Source organism: Canis lupus, chromosome 32 (assembly GCF_011100685.1).
Source record: "Canis lupus familiaris isolate Mischka breed German Shepherd chromosome 32, alternate assembly UU_Cfam_GSD_1.0, whole genome shotgun sequence".
Classification (NCBI taxonomy): Eukaryota; Metazoa; Chordata; class Mammalia; order Carnivora; family Canidae; genus Canis; species Canis lupus.
The window spans coordinates 34,823,082-34,836,677 of record NC_049253.1 but is presented as its reverse complement, the minus strand read 5'-3'; the positions used below and the strand labels follow the sequence as shown (position 1 = coordinate 34,836,677).

The 13,596-nt window shown below is 37.2% G+C and overlaps 1 pseudogene; it reads right to left on the bottom strand.

Moving 5' to 3' along the window:
- Positions 1 to 247: 247 nt before the first annotated feature.
- The window catches only part of LOC119877813, a 40,977-nt pseudogene continuing 27,628 nt past the window's right edge, over positions 248 to 13,596 (bottom strand).

Genomic DNA, 13,596 nt, shown 5'->3' with positions numbered 1-13,596 from the left:
CAAAACTTCTACTTCTGCCTCTTCATCAACCATTTAATATTGTTTGTATTAAATTTACAGTTCGTGTTTTAATCCCTTATATGATTGGTCAAACTGTACATTATATTAGAAGATGTGAGGGAAAAACTTTGATAGTTATATCCTTCAAAAAAAAAGTCATACTCTCTGTGTCACAGTTACCCTTTATATGATTTTTTTCATCATTATTTTCAACTTCACACATCTTGTAGTTCTCTATACAGATTATTCAGCTTCTAGTGCTGTACATATGTACATCTTCTGGATGCGACTGCCCGTGACCCATGAGCTTAGGGTCAAGATAAACCATGTAGCACCTGAGGTGGATTCTGATCTTCTCTTTGTTTCAGAGATTGGTTCAGTTGGCAAAGGCACTATTCTAGGCTGTGAGTTGTTTTTGCAGGTATTTCTATTTCAGCAGAATTCCCTAGCTTGGATTTTTCTTTAGACTTAGGAAAGGACTATTTTTTGTATGTTTGTCCACAATGATTTAACTGCTTCATAAATTTGCTCGCTTGTAGTGTATGTCTTTTTCCCAGTTACCTTTGCAATTATTACTGACTGAACTGGTTAGCAAACAGCTGCTCCCAAAGTGGCCAGTCCCAGTGGATAAGCAATTTTCTTAAACCTAGAACCTTTTCTTGCCAAAACCAAGCCTATCAATCCTGAAAGAGTAATCGCTCCAACTTTTGGAAGAAAATCTCAAGGTGGATTCTTCAGATAGACATATGCATCTTTTCCAGATTGTACTGTATCCATTATTCCATTTTTCACAAACACATAAACACTCTTGCATCAGCCAATATAATGACCAGTTGTAGTGCAAATGGATGCAAAGCCCATTTGTAAATGACCAGGCTGTTCCTCAACATATTTAGATTGCAGAGGTGATGCAGTTTATACGGGAAGCCATTCTGGTTTCACTAGCTGCTTTTTGTATTCTTCTTCTTTAGCCGCATGCACAGTTATAGATGCACATATCAGACCTGCAGGTATGGTTATCAGCTTTCCCATCCTAACAGCTGCTATATCTGTGAACTTCTCTGTCTAGATTTTCATATGGTGAGCCTCATATGTGGAATTTAAGAAACAAAACAGAACATCATAGGGGAAAGATAAAATAAAATAAAATCAGAAAGCCAGACAAATTATAAGAGACTCTTAACTCTAGGGTTGCTAGAGGAGAGGTTAGAGTAGAGGAATAAGGTAACTGGATGATGGGCATGAAGGAGGGCATGTGATGTAATGAGCACTGGTGTTATATGCAACTAATAAGTCACTGCACTCTACCTCTGAAACTAATAATACACTATATGTTAATTAATTGAATGTAAGTAAGGTAATTTTTTAAATAATAAAAGTAAAAAGAATGCTTCAGATTTTTAAAACCAATTTTATTGAATTATCTTTATGGTACTAAAAAGTAAATATCATTACGGTCTCCAAAAGACAACTATGATAAAAATTTTCTGATGCAACAGCATCATCTGGGTCTATCCAAAACATACAATGTAATAAAATTTGTAGGTAATCTTTAGATTATGAACATACTTGAATTTCCCTATGGTTGATATGATTCTTTAAGGTTGTTCCAACGTTTGTTTCTCCATCCACTGATTTGCTTGTTTTCCTTATTTTGAAAATGACAACTTTGTTGTCTCTAAACAATGTCATCCCAGAGCCCCAGGCAAACAGAGTAAGACAAATGTGCCAAACATATGTATGACAAGGGAATGATTTTCCCAGAAATGATAACCACATGAAAGTTCTCAGAATACCCTCCTGGGCTATGGGACTTTTTAGCCAAAGAAAATGCAAACTGTATGGGCTGAAGTGGGAATCATAAAAAAAGAAAAAGGATAAGGAAACTGGTTCAGTATTTTTGGAAAAGAGAATTGCTTCTTGACATACACAATATCTTCATTATTCTTAAAGAACAGTGCTTCTACTTCTAAAATGAATCAGTTGATCCATGGTATTTTCATGAAAAAAAGAAAATCACTATTGTTGGAACTAACAACACTTGGAGACATAAAGGGAGTAATAATTAAATTGTATTGGGGAGATCATTTATTGAATACCTGCCCTGCTGAGCACTAGACTAGGAATTGAGCACACTAAACTTAATAATATAAGGCTTTGCCCTCAAGAAGCTGAAGTTCTAAGCCAATTCAAACTTGATTAATTCACCAAAGAGCTAACTGTCTTTTGATGATTTGTTTCTGACCTGCCTCTGAGAACTTCCAGTAATTTCCAATAACTAAGAATATCATAGTAGAAATAGATAATTAATTGATTTTAATTAAATGTGATAAAGTGTATGACAGAAGTTTTCACAAAATTACTTGATAGTTTTAAAGAAGCAGCATCCAGAAAGCTTGCTGACTGAAGTGATAGCTAAGATAAGCCCTGAAGAAGGAAATAGCCAGGCAAAGGCGAGGCATCTACAATAAAAGGATTAGAGAGAGGACAGGACGTGTTTGAGGAACTCTAAGGGACTAGACTTGTTGGCACAATGTCTGAAGTAGGATGTGAATGGTGAGACAGAAAGAAGGAGAGGAGAGGTAAACAACAATCAGATCACAAAGGGTCTCGTGTGCTCCACCCATACATTCATATTTTGTTTTTGACAAACCAGGACCTATCAATAGGATTGAGGTAAGAAAAAATGGAAGAAAGGATATTTCTGCTTTTAGATTAGATCACATGGGGTTGGAGAGAAAAAAAGAGAGGCTTGGTTAGTGTCTGAACTTCTGCAAGAATGTGATTGGATTGCTCAATGTCCTGGATAAACTGGACTAGAGAGATGAGAGGCAAGGGAGTGACCTAGGAGGAAACTGCAATAATCCTCCAAGAATCATAAGGCAGTGACAGAGGCCTGGAAGGACGAACAAAGGTGAGCGGTATTTGGAGGTAGGATTAACATGATTTAGAGACTTGTTGGGAATGAGGGAGGAAGAAACTGTAGATGCCTCAGTGATCTCTAGCCTGGGAAACTGGGAGAGTGATGGTGGCATTATGACACAATGTCAAGCCTGCTGAATGTGGTATAGAGTTCATGGCGGACATGGGGAAAACTCTAAAACAGTTTTATTGTGTTAATGACCACATATTAGCCCAGTGTCTTCAATAGCTTAAAGATTTCTAATAGCTAAAACTTTATAATTTACTATGATGTGTCATTTAAAATGTTTTCTAGGGGAACCTGGGTGGTTCAGTCACTTGAGTGTCTGACTCTTGAGTTCAACTCAGGTCATGATCTCAGAGTCATGAGTTTGAACCCCATGTTGGGCTCCATGCTGAATATGGAGTCTGCTTGAGATTTTTTGTCTCCCTCTCTGTCTCCCCCTCCTCTCTTGATCCCTCCCTCCCTCCCTTTCTCTCAAAAAAATAAAATAAAATAAAATAAAATAAAATAAAATAAAATAAAATAAAAAATTTTTTTTCTAAAATTTTACCCAAATATGCCATTGGTACATAAAATAAGGTGTATGAAAAATGGCCTTTGCACCACCCCCTTAGAGTTTCTATTTATTTTTACTTAGCAAATGGAAAAGACATTAATATTTACAAAATGCCTACTATGTGCAAGTACTGTTTTAGAGTATTTTTGCTTACATACTATGTCCTCTAATACTCACAAAATTTGAAGAAAGTGATATGCAGGAAAGTTCAGGAAACTTAGAGATAGTAATCTCTGACTACATCTGTAGCCTAAACATTAACTCTGTAATGGCTCTTTGTGTCCAAGGTCATACACTAGCAAATGCTCTTTATTTCTGAGTACAAGTGTAGGCCATCGAGTGATACTTTATACTTCCAGAGCACTTTGCTTTGTACATCTTTGGGAAAGTAGTAATCCATTTGGTCTTGTGTGGTGTAAGTTAAAACTGTAATATATCTTTTGGACACTGGATGGCAATATTCTAAATAGACTGATGTCTACTTCCCTTGTTGGGGCCAGTGTTACATAGGGTTTACATAACAAAGCTTCATTTCTGAAATCCTATTTAGTCTCTGGCTCTCTGAGACTTGCATAGTGTTTTGCCAATAGAAAAATAGAAAAGGCCATTTGGCGAAACCTGCCAGTCTGTCCATCCAAACACCTGCAATAGGTCAATCGTATTATCCTTAAGGATGGAAACAATACGTGTAGTAAATTAACTCCAGAAGGCCAAGGGCTAAGTTTTCTTATAGCGAAATTAAGAATCTGAGCACATTCAAATAATTTCTGTTCCAGTACAAAATGTGACCATCAATAGTTCTGCAGCATCCACATATGATCAGCATATTCTGAACTGGATGTGGTCTGGGTGTAAATATGTGTCACTGTCCCCCAAATTGGGAAATCTGTGGAATCTTTTAATATGTTGGTCTGTTTGGGAAATCATGACACCACATTAGGAATCTGAGGGGGAAGAAATGAGGAGAACAGTGTCAGCTGGCTGACATTTGGTATTAAGACAGAAGGGAAAGGATGGCATATGGAAATAAAAGAAGGGGATCTCTACCTGATAGATCTCTAGATGTAAAAGAACAAAAACTAAGATGTTCTCTTATTCAGAAGAGGGAATATAGAGTTATGTGTATTTTGATGGTTTTTGTTCTTTGGTTCCTTTTTGGAGATATTCAAGGATGCGACTTGCAGCCAGACTTGGACAATTCCAGAAAGTCCTGCAGCAGGTCTCTGAGCAGTTACATGGGCTAAACTCTAGGAAAGCACCTCACTTCCTCCAACTTTTCAGAGATAGACCTTTATAATAGATTAGATATCAAAGCTAATAAATAAATTACTGAGGCCAACCATGAGCCCTAAGCACGGATCTTGGCCATTTCCCTGGGCAGTGTCTCAGAATGGTAATAAGGAAAAGCAATATTAGGAATTACATTCAACTCAAAGCACCTAGTGAAGCTCAGCTCTCCAGACGGCTGTCAGAGCTGAGCTGGCTTCAGTACAGTTGTGTACTCGGGCCAGAGGGGATTATTCTCATCTGTAACAGCTTGCTCTGCTAAACCCTACTGCCATTCTCTTTATACTACTAGTGATATTTTGAAATACAGCGAAAAGAGTTACACCTTAAAACAAACAAGAAAGCACCAGCAGCAGAAACGTGTTCCCCTGAGAAAAGTATAGAATAATTTTACACCATTTACATGTAGTCTTCTGCTTTACAGCATTATTTCTGGGTGAGTCAGCTGAGATTGCAGAAAATTATAGAGGATGCTGAAATATTAGAGCAAAATCAACTTACAGCTTCAAAAGAAAATATCAGAAAGCAATTATGTTTTATTGAAATCAATCCCTCTAATTTCTAAAACAGGGTGGAACTGAGGACAGCTATAACTTCTCTGAGTAGCTGACTGTCAGTTCCTAGGCAGATAGCAATGAAGAAAAAGATTATATTTGGAAGTGACAGAGTATGCACTTTTTTGAGCAGTAGGGAAATAAAAAAATCATATATAATTGCATGTGTATTCCCATTTGCATTTTTATATATGTGGTTTCCAAGAAGCTTGAAAAGTATGCTATTTCCAGACTGTTTATTTTTGTAGAGAGGCAGTGATGAGGATATTTAGGTAGTTGTAGAAGTTTAAATAGGTTACTATCTACAAATCTGGTAGATCCTAAATTTGGTCCAATATTAGACATAATTGGGAAAAGTTTTTTGTGGGGGGGGGGGGAGTTTTTAAAAAATACATATTCTGAGTTACATCTTAGTTCTAATGCATTACAATCCTCAGGCAGTGACACATTTACTGTCATCAAAAATTATGAGAGAGCCTCTTTTAGTTGGAATGCCATGGCCCAACAGGCAGGCCTTGGGGGCAAGCTCCTTTCGAGACAGCTCAGACCTAGACACCATCCTAAATAACCCTTTATCTTCCCGAAATGACACCCTTTATTTCCCTGCCAATGGGCAGTTTGCCCAATGGTGGCCTTTTTTCTTCAACCTGTTAGCTTCCTACTTTCAGAACTTTCAAGATAAGAAGGAATCACTAATCCCTATTGCAACGTAGATTCCCAACCACTGGGAAACATGCATTGAGGTCATACCTGATGCTTTCGTCAAAGCCCATGGCTACTTCAGCACATAAATCTGCAGTCCAGTCAATTCCAGTATATGCCTGCCCAATCTCCTAAGTGTTTCTTGATTTAGAGACTGTTATTTGGCCAAGAAAAGAAGCACCTTCTTCTCTCTGGGGAAAAAAAGCCAAAATATTTTCTACTTCTATAAATTTCCTTAGAAAATTGATCTTTCTAGGGTTGCCTGGGTGGCTCAGTGGTTGAGCGTCTGCCTTTGGCTCAAGGAGTGATCCTGGGTCCCGGGATCAAGTCCCACATCAGGCTCTCTGCATGGAGCCTGCTTCTCCCTCTGACTGTGTCTCTGCCTCCCTCTCTGTGTTTCTCATGAATAAATAAATAAAATATTTTTTTAAAAAAGAAAACTTATGTTTCTAAATAATAATTTTCTCTTCTCTATGCTGGAGATAAATCCTTCTATTTGAGGAGACAAGTTCATTCACCACGCAAAAAGAGGACATAAATTTAATAATTCTCTTTAGAATATGGAAATACTTATCTATTATTGTTTTCAGCTTTCTGCTTAGCCAACATTCAGGATGTCATTTTTAATATCCTGTTCCACAGATATTTAAACTCAGTAAGCTAAGTTCAATAATAAAATGATTGTAATGGTTAATTTTATGTGTCAACTTTGACTAGCCAGCCATGGGGGTGCCCAGATATTTAGTTAAACATTATTTCTGATATGTCCATGAGAATGTTTCTGGATAAAATTGACATCAGAATCAGTAGAATGAGTAAAGCAGATTGGCCTTTCCTAATGTATGTGGGTCTCATTCAGTGCACTGAAGGCATGATTAGAACAAAAATGTTGAGTAAAAAAGAATTCTATCTCTCTGCATGACTACCTTCAAGCTGGGACATGGGTCTTCTATTGTCCTCTGACTTAGAGTTGGATTGAGACTTACATCATTGGCTCCCCAGGTTCTCACACCATTGGACTCAGATTGGAAGTATACCATTGACCCACTTGGGTCTCCATCTTGTCAGTTGCAGATCTTGGGACTTATCAACCTCCATAATTGTTTGAGCTAATTCCTTATAATAGAGGGAGAGGGAGAAAGAGAGAGAGAGAGAGGAAGATACCTTGATTGGTTCTGTTTCTCTAAAGAATCCTAATACAGACATGTAATTATTTCTCATCATTTGCTGCTAGGTTGATTCTATGGGCCTGTTCTCTTGCTCACACCAATCCCTACACAAGACTCCATTAGGAGAAATGTACTGTATAGTTTTTCTCATCTCTGCTTATTCAAAATTAATCTCAACTACCTTGCACCAACTCAATTATGTTTTAAATTTGCCTACTATTCAGAGATTCTTCAGAGTGGTGTTAAAGCTTTGGTAGGTTGATATTGCTCATAGTGGGAGTATTTATACCATAAAATTGGCAAATGCTAAAAATCAGGGTTTGGGGGAGAGAAGATCCTGTTTTACCAATACCATTTGGGGGTAACAATAGAAAATTTAACTTAAAACTATCCCCACTCTAAAATATGTGCACTGTAAGTATGAAGTTTACATGAAATGGATGCTAATAAAAAGAAAAACAGTAAAAAAAAAAAAAAGTTAAAATAAGATAACTCTCCCTTTCCTTAACCCCAAGACTATAGCTAGCTTGAGACTTAGAAGCCTACAATGGGGGAGAGGAACAGAGGGACATGACCAGCTTCTTCTATACTCTCCTTTATTGCTCTAATAATCGTCCTCTCCCACTTGGCACTGCTGTTTCTGATCTTTCTAAGGTTGGGCTTCAAAGAGGAGATGGTCAGGGATAAAGAACACAGATTAAGTGCCTGATGCACTTGTAATCTGGCACTGGTTCCCACTTACTGTGCTGGCTGCACAGTTGCTATGCTCTTCTCCTGTGGTTTTTTTTTTTTTTTAAGATTTTATTTATTCATGAGAAACACAGAGAGAGAGGCAGAGACATAGGTAGAGGGAGAAGCAGGCTCCTTGCAGGGACCCTGATGTGGGACTTGATCCCAGACCTGGGATCACGCATTGAGCCAAAGTCAGATGCTCAACCACCCAGGACTCCCTTCTGTGGGTTTCTTTTGAAGTCAGAGTTTTTAAGCAGAAGACCTTCAGCTGCTGGTCTCTGGATACTTCCCTGGCTGATTACTTAGGTCATTCCCTCAGGCTTTGGACTCAGAGGGTCATGTCTTCTATTGAGGTTTCATGGCTCTTCCAAGTAGTCCTCTTAGATGAGATCCTTTTAAGATGATTCCTGGTAGGATTTCTCCCACCCACCCACATTTGCCCTCAGTCCACTTCTTTTCCCTCAGAAAATAGGCACTTGCAGCCTGCTATCAGCTCTGCCTCTCAAGAGTCTATTGCCCTTGACTCTGCAAACGTGAGTCAGGATCCCTGTGCCCTCCAAATTCCAGATGACACAAGTCAGAATCTCTCAGTAATTCTCACAAAGCGTCCTTTCCCACTTTGGTTAATGTGAAGACAAAGGATCCCCAAGTTCCTCTCCATGAGGAAAGGAATCCATAAGCAGAAAAACAATACTCCAAAAATGTTGTCCTCTCAAGTTTCTTTTTATAGCTTTGTTATGGATAATGAGTCAACAGTGGCCACACAAGCCTTAAGCTTCTGAATGTATCGTATATAAACAGTCTCATGTCTTGCTTTACTATGAGGGGAGAGCTTGATACCTATTTTACTGTTCTAGGCTTTTGGAGCCTCAGCAGAAATTCTGAGATAACAAGTCATCTTTAACATCTTATTTTATGTGTATCTCTAAGTACATTTGAATTTATATATATAATATCCTGAGCAATACATATACATATTACAACTTAACCTTTGGAGAGAAGCATTTGGGGAGATGTGTGTGTTTTTACTATATAGTTTTCTGTAGTGTGTAGTTTATTTTTGCAGTGTAGATGTATTAGCATAGTCTTTAAAAAAAAAAAAAAGATGTGCCCATTCAGATTTGAGAACCACTAACCTCTCAGTACCCATTATGTTATTTAAGCGACTTATTGCAATTTGTAATAGTTCTACTATTAGTGTCTATTTTTACTGTCTGCCTCTCTCTCTAGACTGTAATGTCCAAGGGCTGCTTGTATTTGTTACTAGTGTATCCCTGACACTAAATAGTTAGAAGATGCTCTTTCTTAAAGCAAAAATTAGAAATAGAAAAACAGGAACTAATTGAAATGGTTACCTATTGTGGGTTGGTATGGGATAGATGGGAATTGGAACAATACTTTTCAATGTATATTTGTTTATATTGTCTAAAGTTACAATATAAATACATTTTGAGTTGTAAAAATGTCAGTGGGCATCTTCTGATCCTGTATGCTATTATGGAATCTTCTACATGAAGGCAGGAATATTGCTAGGCTAAAATTTTGCTTTCTTCTCAGAAGTTCCAGACCTTATCCCAACCTGACAATTGTCCTACCTCCATGTAGAGAGCTCCATCTTAGCATGCACAATCAGAAAATGTCCACTAAAAACATTTTTACAATTCAAAAAGTATTGTCAAAGAATAGGTCACACACACACACACACACACACACACATACACATTCCACATACACACAGCTGTCCTTCAAATTTCAATAATTTGAAGACACTCATTGGGGTGCCTGGGTGGTGCAGTAGGGTAAGCATCCAACTCTTGATTTGACTCAAGTGATGATCTCAAAGTGCTGGGATTGTGCCCCACATCAAGCTCCATGCACAGCAGGGAGTCTGTTTGAGATTCTCTTTCTCCCTTGTCTCTCTTACTAGTGCTCTCTCTTTCTCTCTCAAAAAAATAAATAAAATCTTTTTAAAAAGTAATGACATTCACTAACTAGAATCTTTATGGACTATTCACCAAATGAACTGAGATTATTTTCTCAAAAACTCAGAATTTTAAAAGGGGTCTAAGCTTCAGAAAACAAAACGTCTACTTTAGTTTAATATTAATAATATGATCCATATTACAAAATTTAGTCAAAGAAATTAACAAATAGAGTAAGCTGGAGAGTTGCATTTTATGAGTTTTTGTGGTTTAAAAACATGTGCCTATTTTCCAGCTTAAGTAAGATTCAAATAGGAGGAAGAGAAAGAAGCCCTTAAAGAATTTTCCTAAGGTTCTAGAAAGTTCAAATATTTCTTATAAGTTATAACACAAAACTCAATTAAAGAAATTTTTCCCCAGGAAGACCTTTTTTCCTTACCCATTTTCTTATTCAATTATTTAATATCGTAATAAAGATAGCCTTTAACTCAGGAAGTGAAACAAGATAGAAAAGATGCGTAAAGGCTCTTGAGGTATAAATGACCTTGGGCACAAATCAAAAACATTAGAGCCATTATTATCATAGAAGAATGAAATGGGCTTCCTAATCAAATTTGTGAAGAAAAAGAAATAAACTTTCCACTGCCAAACAGATTCAGTATTATGAGATAAACTCACCATCTAATATGGGTGTAATGTGAATCATGGCCAATTATGTAATTTGAAAACTTACCATAAAGAGAGAGAGTAGAATCAGTGATCATTCATTTAAAAAAAAACCTTAAGACAACAAAGAGGAACTTGTCGTCTCAATTCATCTAAAATGTTCAATATACATTACATTTTTTAATAATATCAAATATTTAAGCAGTCTAAATGGCAAATCCTTAAAGATTTCTGATCCACTTTCAAGCAAGCATCCTAGCTTCAAGATCTTTTGCCTATAGAATAGATGTGAGCAAAATTTAGTGGCATCCAAATAGCCCAAGGTATGATCCTATTCCCTAATTAGTAATGCATTCAAAATATATCTAGTAAGGGCAGCCTGGGTGGCTCAGCTGTTTAGTGCCGCCTTCAGCCTAGGTCATGATCCTGGAGACCCGGGATCGAGTCCCACATCAGGCACCCTGCATGGAGCCTGCTTCTCCCTCTGCCTCTGCCTATGTCTCTGCCTCTCTTCTCTCTCTCTCTCTGTGTGTGTGTGTGTGTGTGTGTGTGTCTCATGAATAAATAAATAAAATATTTAAAAAATATATCTAGTAAGTGCGTATTACATACCCAACTCAATGGTGTGAAAGACATCTCCCATCTCTGTGGGCCTTACCAAATAGCAAGGAAATAGTTAATCAATATAACATAGTGTGGTAAGTACCTCAATGAGAGAGGTACAGTATTCTATGTAAAACATGGCAGAAGCCACTAAAGATAGCGTAGGAGCTGGGAGTATGGAAGGCAGCAGATTCCATGGAAGTAATCTGAAAGCACTTGTGTGTCTCTCTCTTCTTCCTCTTCCACCCATTTTCTCATCTATCTTTCTGTCTTTCCTCTTCATCTTACTCCAGATATCTTTCTTTTCCTTTTTCTTTTCTTGCCCCAACCTACTTAATACCAGTTCCTCTACTCTTTCTACAGTTGCATTGACATAGGATTTGAGCAATGCCCCTCTTCAAAGCTAAAACTCACTTAATTCATATCCAAATTTGGTTTCTTAAAATAGCAGAGAGAGCTACAGCCTTGGGGAGTGAGTGAGCATTGAACTCCCAGTCAGGTGACCTGGGCACTAATCCTGATTTTGCCAAGTAATAATAGCCGTGTGAGTCAGAACAAACAACCTCTCAGAATCCCAGAGTCTTCATCTTCATAATGAGTCCACCTTACAGGTATGTTGAAAAGGGAAATGTAGTGAAAATGATCATAAGAGGCACAGGCAAACAAAAATAACATTATTATCAAAGGAACAAACCAAAAACATGTCTAATTTGACTCAATCAGGAAATGTTTTAGGAGTCTTTCTTTTGAAATACATCAAAAGCTATACCTTAATTGTGTCATCTACAAAATGAATTAAGTTGTATAGCTCAGATAACTGGACTATACTGTACAGAAGTTTGTTTTTTTAGTGAATTTTGTTGGTGAAATGTAAGTATCTGACCATGACTGATAGAGTTTGAAAAATTTTTATTAAAAGACTATATATGGTCATTATATAACCTACTCTCTCTACTTATGTAGCTTTTTTCATGATAGGATGAAAGCTTCCTATCTTATGAATCCTGGAATCAATCTTAAACAAGGAATGGACTTACTGATTATTCAAAATATTCAGATGTAGATTTACATTATTAGCCAAGTTTGATTGATTATTCAAAATATTCAGACATAGGTTTACATTATTATCCAAGTTTTTATTTTTAAACATCTAAAGAACACTGAGCAGTTTATACTTTGTTTCTCATCACCTACAACTACAGAGTCCTCGAAACACCTAATCATTGCTCAAAGGGAAGAATATATAATTTGACTTATCATGCATTTATAATAGACCTGAATCCAGTGCCTACAGTGATAATCCACTCTTTTCTCATAGTATTTCCAGACAGTGGGTCACCTTTTATCAGAAAGTTTTGGAAGAGTACTTTATATACATACTTGATAGAACAATTTTGTCCACTTTACTTTCTTATAAGATAATTTTTAAATTTCCCCTTCTTTGGGCAAGGCAATGTTTGACTCATGGCATTTCAAGGAAACTATCTACTTATCTTCTGGTGGTTGACTGATTCAGTCAATCTTTGAACAAATATTTATTGAGGAACTAGTATGCACAAGGTAACTTTCAAGGGTTATTCCATTTCACTGTCACCACAATTCTGTAAGGTACATAATATCCTCCACTTTCAGTGTAAAGATGCCTGGACAGAGACAGACCAAACAAAATTCTATGAAAAACATACAGAGGCTTTCTATCATCGTGTCTTCATGGAATTAGTTTGCTCATTTAAGCAGACTGGGCAGTAAACGTCACAATCTGTTTTGAACAGTTTTTCAGTGATGCCTTCTTCACTGTGGAAAGGCACTTGGGAGTCACTGTGTCTCCACTAGGAGTGCTCAATTAGATTTCCACATCACACTGCCAATGCTGTTAGGACTCAGAAGAGGGCACAGGAATCAGCAGCATCGCTATCTAGAGAATTTGCCCGCTGCTGACAAAGTTTGTCAAAAATTACTGTTGTCTGTTAAGACAACTTTAGATAGAGATACCAGCTACTTCCAATGACCAAGGCAGACACATTTTCGCCATAATAAACTAGTAGGCAGAATTTCTAGGTATGGCGGGAAATCTCTTTGAGTCTCCCTTCCTTGAGGAAAGGGCAAAAGTGCACCTCCTTTTGAGAAATGCTCCTGCCTTTTGAGAAGAATGCTCCTGCCTTTTGAGAAAGACATATCTCCTGTATGCAACAAAACCAACCTGCAAAAAGACACTGTAAAGAATTTAGTAGGCTGAATCAGAATTGGGGTGCTTATGGATTCATAAATTATCTGCCCTTCTGTTTTTCTGGCTCTCAAAAAGGATGTTGACAAGTATTTTACTCCTTGGTTTCCTGCTTTTTAACTCATAAAATACAAGTTTCAATATTTCTCACCAAGTGACAAATGTAAAGTGTTTTGGAATTTTCAGAGGAACAGTGTTTTTGCAGGCACAGCAGTTTGCCAAAAAAATCTGAAGTTGAAGTCTGAAAAAGTATGC